Raw genomic sequence first — 8052 nt, forward strand, 5'->3', positions numbered from 1 at the left:
TTCTCTTCTCTTCTCTTCTCTTCTCTTCTCTTCTCTTCTCTTCTCTTCTCTTCTCTTCTCTTCTCTTCTCTTCTCTTCTCTTCGACACTAATAGCCTGGCATGCAAAGAATTACTTTAATTTCCAGATGTTCTGAATATCCTGAGAATTTGTAAAAGAAAATTATCCTCTTTATCCTAATCAAAAGTAATTAAAAGTACACTTAAATAGAGCACAGATCTGTGCTTAATTCCAAATGTTTTGCACGTACAAACAGTAGGAGTTGTTACCAACTCTTCAGCTTCAGAAGCAACATGTTTTGCTGTCACAGGTACTTTGCAAACACACAGTCACAGACTTTCTAGCTGGAATACTTTACCTTGGTAACGGCTTGTGCAGATCAAAACTCCATAAAATAAGATGAAATTTCATTGCTTGCCACAACCAGTGCCATGATTTAGCACTTCTAAAAATTGTTTTACTCTGCACAACAGGAGGGGTGCAAAATGCCACGTTCTCAGTTACTTTGCCTTGCAGTGTTGGAGTTGATGCATTTTACTCATTCATTTCACCTAGCTATATCCTTGCCATTTTTCCTTCCTTTGGACAGAGCTCTTGGCTTTCAGACAATTCCTGCAGACCCTGCAGCAGTTGTGTCACCATAAGATGTGTCACTCAGACTGGGAGCAGTCAGGTTTGAAAACCGAGGAGCTGCCTGACTCGCATGCGAGGTGGAGCAGGCAGTGAGTGAGCAGACAGCAAGAGGGATGCAGACAGACTGAGTCTGTTAGACTTAAGCAAGGCTTAATGCAGTTAAAACCAGCCCTTAGATGTGGCTCTCGATAATGCTGGTAATAAATACCTTTCTTGGGACTTCTAGAAAGAAGTGGTCATCTCATTTTGGTAAAACAGGTGTGCAGAATGAATGGTCTCATTTTCCCAAATGCAAAGTGTGATAAGGAAGGAGTTGGCATATCCTTTTGGGGTAAAAAAAAATAAATTAATTAGATTGTTGATTTCCTGGGACAGGATCCATCTTTCATTTCTGATTTTGCCTAGCACTCTGCACAAAAGGATGTCAATGCATAACAAGCTTCCTGGCAGCCACCAAACCTTGCAATACTCATGTGATATAGGGATAAATGACAGCCAGCACGTGTATCTGGGTCTGCTACTACTTAGATCACTAGTAAAGGCACTGATGATAAGGTAGAGAACACTTATTAAACTTACAAGCACATGGTGAGAGCTGGCAGGCTAAAGGAGAGGCTGAGAAGTCCAAATAATAGCAGCAAATCATGAATTGCATGAGTAGACCTGAATGTCATTCAGAACAGAAAAGATGTGAACCATCAGAGAAAATCCAGAAAGAAGAGAACTCCAGGAAAAAAAAGGGATGAAGAAATGTGGAACAGACTGAGCATCTGGAGTGTGGACTGACTGGGGAAGCAAGGTGGTAACTGTGTCAAGTGTGTGAAAGGCTGTCACAGAAAGGGAGGGAATCACCTGCTTTCTCTGTCCATGGTGGATAATACAAGGAATTGGAGGTTTAAATTGCAGCAGAGAAATTAAGGTCAGATCCTTATGAAATTTTTTTTGTGTATGGTAGAGGTTATGAAGCATTGCAACAGATTTCTTGAGGAGGTTAAGATGTTTCTACCCCTGGAGAGTTAAACACTGATGGTCATACCCAAAGGCAGAGAAAGTGGTGGAATATCCACCTTCTGGACATGCCATTGATCTTCTGCTACTGGGAATTACAAGAAGCTGACCTTGCAATCAAGGCAGTGCAAAACAAAAAAATAAATAAATATCCAGATTTAGATCCCAGGTGTGGTGGATTTCTTTTGTGAACCTACCCAGAGAGACAGTAGTGTCCCAGAACCCTCCTGAACCTAGGAGTCTGCTTTCAACCTGGCTTGGTTCTGTATTCTAGGAATTCTTGGATCTTCAGAGAAATTAGTGTCTGTTGTCACTGTTTGAGGTCACCATTGAGAACCCATTCTCAGAACAGTATTTTGGGTGTCATGTGGAATCAGATCCATAATAGTAAACTTTGTTTTGATGACAATATGTGGCTACACATCTGTGATGTTACCTTTTCTGTCTAGCAGGAACTAAAGGGATTTAATATTTGCTCCATCTACAGCTTTGTCTACAGAGCAGTTACAAGAATCAGTGGGCCTCAGACCTTCTGCACAGGGTGGACCCTTCTGGCTTGCAGAAGTCCATTAACTCACACCAGGCTTTTATTCCACACCACATGAGGTGTGGAGAAGGGCTTGCAACCCTGCTGCCCTTGGAGGAAGGTGACCAACCATTCCTTCTGTCATTGCCTCTCCTTCTCCTGCGTCCCTGTGGTCTGCAATTGGCCCTGCTTGCTCAGGAAGAGATGGCTGGAGGTGTGCACTTCAGGAGGGCTCTCCTCCTCCTTCCACCTGTTTTTCATTCCTTGACTCACTGGCTTTAAGCCGTAAGCAGTGACGTGACAGCTGAGTCACGGACACACCACCTGGATGCTGTCAGCATCAATCTCTCTTATAAGGATCATAGAAGAACAAATAGAGAAGACTCTTAGGGCTTCTCATTCGTCTTCCTGCCAGCAGGGCACCGAGCCCTGCAGTGCAGGCTCTGGCTTTGCCCAACTTGCTCTCAAAATCCCAGGCAATGGGATTTCCACTGCCCTTCCCCAGGAGCTGCTCTGCAATTCAATAAACATCATTACCAAGGAGAGTGCTGCTTTTCCATGATTATTATTTACCCTAAGTATTCCTAATGAGAGCAAATAGCTTCTTACTGCTATCCACACTAGAGGGTTTTTTTTGTTTTTTTGTGAAGAAATTCAGTAAAGCTGCAAAATCGGAGATGAAATGTTTTATTTGTGTTCTGTTTAACAGTTTTAAGACTGTCCCTGCTGCATGCATTGTTGTACACAGCAGATGAGAAAACCCAGAGATGCAGCCCTATGCCCTGAAGAGCTTACACTTTTCATTTAAGCAAGATACAGTGACAGAGAATGACAAGTAACGAGAAGGCAGGACAGGAGTCATACGAGAAAGGTCAGGATGTTTCTAAATAAAACCTATTGTCATGCTTTTAATTTGGGTTTATATTGAAGACATCAAACATGGCTACATTTTTTTGGAGACAATTTCACTGCTTTTTAATCAGACATTTTTAATCTCACAAAGTCATCTTGCCTACTTTGGTTTGGTGCTTATTTAAAGCTTCATTTTTATAGAAATTTATGTTTTTCTCTCACAGTTACTCTTTCAGCTTGGAGGGGCTTTTGCCAAAACAGTTGTCACAGTTAGTCTGGTTATTAATTCTCTGTGTGTCTCAGGGTGCAGGAGGTTTTCTGCCTGATCCATGCCACTGGACTGCTTCTCCTTGACCTTTGTCTCCAGCTCTCTGTCTGCTCTCTGCAACACCCCAAACTGCCCTAACTCCAGAGGTGACAGTCAAACCTCTTCATCATGTTTGCCTGAGAGTAACAGAGCACCTTCTCTCTGCTCAGACCTTACAGCTGCCTCAGAGCAGCAGTGACTCCTCTCCTGGGTGCCAATAAACCAGAGCAGAGCATCACGGTGCCAAACCATCCGCCCCACCTCCTCCATATGCCCTCTCCAGCTTTTACACCCCACTCACTGTGCGCTTCCTACAGCTGATGGAGGTGTAAAGCCAATTCCTGACATCCTTAGCTTTGGGTTTCCAACCCACACATCTTCCTCTCCATGCTACTTGATTAGCAGAGGAGCACATTTAATTTTGGGGGATGCAGGGTAAAAGTCTATCATGGTAACTCAATGTTATTCCAACAGATGTCCATTCAATGCCATCTGTCCCACCTGTGGCTTTGGCTATTATTTCTTACTAATTTTAATCTTGTCTTCGCCTTAAGGGGACAAATTCTTTCTGGTACCTGACTGCAGGTTTAGCAAACTCCCTGAGGGAAGCCCAAATGCATTTCAAAAGCATTTTTAATGTGTGTCTTTCATCCTGGTGAAACCAGCTGTCCATGCACATCAATCCCCTGCAGCAATTTTTCCTTTCATGGAATAGAAATATTCAGCCTCGTGGTTGGGTATGGGAATTTTGCTGAATTGAGACAAGGGGTCTGCATAAATGGACTGAATTTAGTACCCTGACTTTCCAGCCTCCCTCTTAACTCTTCTGGAAGAAGTCATGAAGGCTTGAGAGCTGAGTCCTGCTGGGAATCTCAGAGGGCTTGGAACAGAGATGGGTGATTTTCGGCTGGAGAACCTGACAGGGGTTTGGTTTTATGCACACACACTTTTCTGAGCAGCTTGGCCAAGTGCACACCTTGTACTCAGAAGGCAAAGGGAGAACCTCTTTCTTCTACTTGACCTCCCAATTCATGTTTAAAAAATATGCTTAACTATTATTTATTTGTATTTTGTATGGAAGGTCCTAGCTCAATTAAAAAACCAGCTGATTATTTATATAGCTAGTGCAGAGTTTTTGTAGCAGTCACACTGGAAAAGCATTAGTTATCTAAGGAGACAAATTGAACAAGACAAATCTAGGGCCAACCTGTTTCTCCTCAAGCAGTTTGTAAACACATACTGAGAAGCAGAGAATTAGGAAAGAGTTGAACTTGCTCTTGCTGTGACCCAAATTCAGCTGGTTAAAGGCAAGCTTCATTTTAATTTACTATTTCTGAGCAAGACATCATTCGAAGCTGATGTTTGACAGGTGGTGATGCTCATATTGTGCCTTTTCTTCAGAACAGTTTAGTTTCTCTCTAAACCTACTTTACATCTGACTGAAGACCTGCTCTGAGAGCAGGGAGCTCCCAAACAGCTTGGAGCTCCTTTGATGTTTCCTCCACCACCTCAGCTGCCCCGGCCAGGTATCAGCAGCTGCTCCCAACAGAGTTCTGAATGGTTTCCTGGGCACAGGAGAGGCCACATATTCTTGGACCACGCATCTTCAGCACCAGCTTTAGTCTGAGGCTGCTCTGTTCTCACAGAATTTATTTAATCTTTGATGCATTAACTTCAGTGTGTGACCCTGCTGTCAGAGAGGGCAAGGGCAAAAGTCCCAGTGGGGCAAAAATGGGAAGCAAGGTTCAGTTGCTCTGATTGATTTTTTCCAGAAAATAAAGGCTGATTTCTTCTGAGTTTGGTGAACAGTACCTATTTTGGGAATATGAAGGCATTTGGCTTTCACTGATCCTCTCTACACCTTTTGGTATTTCTCCAAGCAGTGCCCTGAAGGCAGCTCTGGGGTTTGTAAGCTGCTCTCTTGTAAACACTCAAAGGTATTTGTCCAACAGAGGGAGAGCCAGCTTCCCTGTACAGCAAGTGGATGTGGCAAAATGCAAATAGCAGCAGTTCACAGGGATCGATACATCCAACAAAGCCCATGCAGCTGCAGTGTCTGTCTGGAGGGTGTGCAAGCTTCTCCTGGTGCAGGATCTCTCATGGACACTGTGCTGGTGCAGGGGGATGATTCTGCCTGTATGGACAGAAATTTATGCATTGCTACAGCAGCTCAAGTGCCTGTGGGCTATTGCAACTCTGCCTCACAGGCAGGCAGATAAGAGCCAGCTCCCCTCCTTGATCTATGTAATAAAATGCTTTTGCTGCTGTGCAGGACCTTGTGTACCCACAGGGTACATCAAATGGGAGTAAATTGAGCTTTGTGCTCTTAAGAAAAGTCCTGTTGGAAACCCTGGCATAGATCATAAAGAAGTGCACAATATTTGTGGGGAATGATGGCTGCTAATACAATAAACCTAGCCATTTCTAAACTTTCCCCTCCATTAAGCAAAAATAATCAGTGTCATTACATTTTATATTTTGTGAATGAAAATAATATTATATGCATTCTGAACATTAACAGATTTGAATTTGCTTTTAGCAAGAAATGTGAACATTTTAATGTAAGGACTATATGTATTATGTTTTACTAGCTGTTGAATACACCAGGTTCCAGATAGTTAATTTTGGCAATGAGAAATTTCTTGTGATGTGATAAAGACAATGAATGAAGCACTTCAGAGGATCAGAGTGTAATATTATCCATAACTTCCATCAATTATGACAACAGACAGCAAAACAAAGCGACACACTGGGACAGATAAGGGTCCTGATCTAAGGGTACTGTGCCTTTACTCAAAGTAATCTTGATTTCAGCTTCTTAAAAGTATTTTACCATGGTTCAGGAAGTCCTTAAGCCATGGATTGATGGAGATTAAGAGAAAATACCAGGGAACTGTGAGCATAGACTTACTTTGATCTTGACATTTTTGCTAAACAGGGTATCTGAGCTGGTATGACTCTTACATTTTCATTTCAAGTTAATGGCCAAATCCAAAACGTTGCTAAAAGAAGGAATTATAGCAGAATATAAACATCTAAATCCAGCATTGAAATAAAAAGGCTCTCTCAGCTCCAGTCCAATCCTAGAAGCACCTAACTCAGGAGGTACCTACACCTCCAGTCTCCAAGAACTGCAAATGTACAACAGTCACCTTGCACCTGTGCCTGGAGCCTCCACCTCCTCAGTGGGTCTGAATCCTGCTGTATCCTGCCAGGATTACAGATGATTCAGCTCTTGTTGGACTTGGAACAAGCCACATGCTTGAGTTCATGCAGCTGAGAAGGTAAAAAAAAAAAAAAAAAGAGTAAACCCTCTGAGAGAAAAGAAAGAACGTACAAGAGAGTCTTTAGTCCAGCAGTTGGGTTTGGTCTTTCACGAGCAGGAATTGTGTCCTCCTGGCTGGAATTCACAAACAGCTTCTGCAGGAAGACTGAAACTCCAGATCAGGTCGGTGCTTTCACCACTAAACTAAAAATTATACTCACCTTTGATCTTCCTCTTATAGCTCAATGAATCTTTAATTCTTTTTATGCAAAGAAGGACAGGTTCAGCATAAGGGCATAAAGTGCTCTCCTCTACTCTCCTCATCTTCCATGAGTATCTTGCGCCCTGGAAGATTTTTGTAGCTCCCCAGGGAACACAGGTGGGTATTTCTGAGGTGGCAAATCAAGCTGAACCCGGATTTCCTCCTTGTCACCCTGCTGAGAACCTCCCTGAGAAATACAGACAGCTGGCTGCAGCCTGCAGGAGTGTCCTGTGTTTGCCTCTGGGTGGACAGACTGCCCATGTCCTGAAAGGTGGCTCAGCCCCAGTGACAGGCATGGTTTGAAAGCTCATCCCTGAGCTCCTTCAGTCATCAGATTATTTTCTTTCTGTCTCTTGGGAGAGGGCATTTTACAGCAGAATAGATCCCAGAGAACAAGCTGAAGAAAATCCAACTCACAACACCCAACATCTGGAAGTCTGAGACTACTCTCCTGGAAGACTGGAAAGGGTTTTAAAAATATGTTCCAAATGTGGCAAATGGTGAAACACTGGAAGAAACATCCAACCTCCCAGGCTGGTGTCCTGACCACTGCCTTGGATATATGGAAGTGCATGCAGTAGTTGTGAGAGGCCAAATCCAGCAGACATTCTGGAATGACTGTGGGAAGTGGATCTGATGGAGCACAATGTCTCTTGAAGGTTACTAGCAACCTGAGGTGGGAGACTCCCTTGAAACAGAAATTAAGGAATGGAAATTCCCATGCTCCTGGAATTTTGGAGCTTCAATGCAAAGTGTCTGGGCTCTTTGCCTGTCCAAATTTGGGAACTGTCTGAACTGTCAAGTGCTTCTCTGATCAGTCAGGTTCCTGTGTCCTTACACCACATCTGAAAGAGAAGTTTCGTTAGATACATACAAGCTCCTGCTTAGACAACGTCTAATGCCGATGTCCAGACATCCTTTGTGTTTCACTAGGGATGCCCTGTGGGTGCCTTATCCCTCTTTGGGCACACCCAGAGGCGCCTGAGTCTTGCCAGCCCTCAGCAGCCAGCAACGGAGCACCAGCCTCTCGCTTTTTGAAAAATGCCTGACTCTGAGAGGGGCTTTGGTACTTGTCACCTCTTCTGAGAAAAGGTTCCTCCCTGCAGGCTGGCAGTACCTCAGACACTGCCTCATTAGCTGATTCGGTAATTCCCTGCTCCTTGTTCTGCGGTAGTGCATCCCATTGCATGTGGAATGCTG

Source organism: Parus major, chromosome 7 (assembly GCF_001522545.3).
Source record: "Parus major isolate Abel chromosome 7, Parus_major1.1, whole genome shotgun sequence".
Lineage (NCBI taxonomy): Eukaryota > Metazoa > Chordata > Aves > Passeriformes > Paridae > Parus > Parus major.